The following is a 534-nucleotide window of genomic DNA, read 5'->3' on the forward strand; positions in this document are numbered from 1 at the left end:
TACGTTGAGTGATTTTAATTTGACGACACCTTCAATTTACTCTAGAAGCCAACAGGGCATTATAATTAAAGAAACAACATAGTATGTTGTTTAGTACTTTATGGTTCACAAAACATTCATACAAGTTGAGCTATATTTTTTTTTTCAAAAATCTATACTACTGAGCCATAAAGCTTTTTGAATTTTACATGGGTTATTTGATGGGTTGACTAAAATTCATAGGTGAAATTATGAGTGAAGTTCATTTCAATGAGAAATTTTATGATTCTGTGTTTAACATACCAAGTTTAACATACAAAGAGCATAATCTTTACATAAAATATACCAATAGTTTATACCCATCCGCTTATATACATAGTTCATTTACTTGTAGAGGGATTGTTTTTCGTAGCCCTGGGATATTAAATAAGTAAGAAATATTTCTACCAACAAGACTGAGTTTGGAGCAGGATTTAAGAGAGAATATTTCAGGAAAAGAGAATATTCAGGGAAGAAGAGAAAATAGGGTGTAATCTGTATTCATTTTCTATTTGT

Source organism: Tamandua tetradactyla, chromosome 13 (genome assembly GCF_023851605.1).
Source record: "Tamandua tetradactyla isolate mTamTet1 chromosome 13, mTamTet1.pri, whole genome shotgun sequence".
In the NCBI taxonomy this organism is placed as follows: Eukaryota; Metazoa; Chordata; class Mammalia; order Pilosa; family Myrmecophagidae; genus Tamandua; species Tamandua tetradactyla.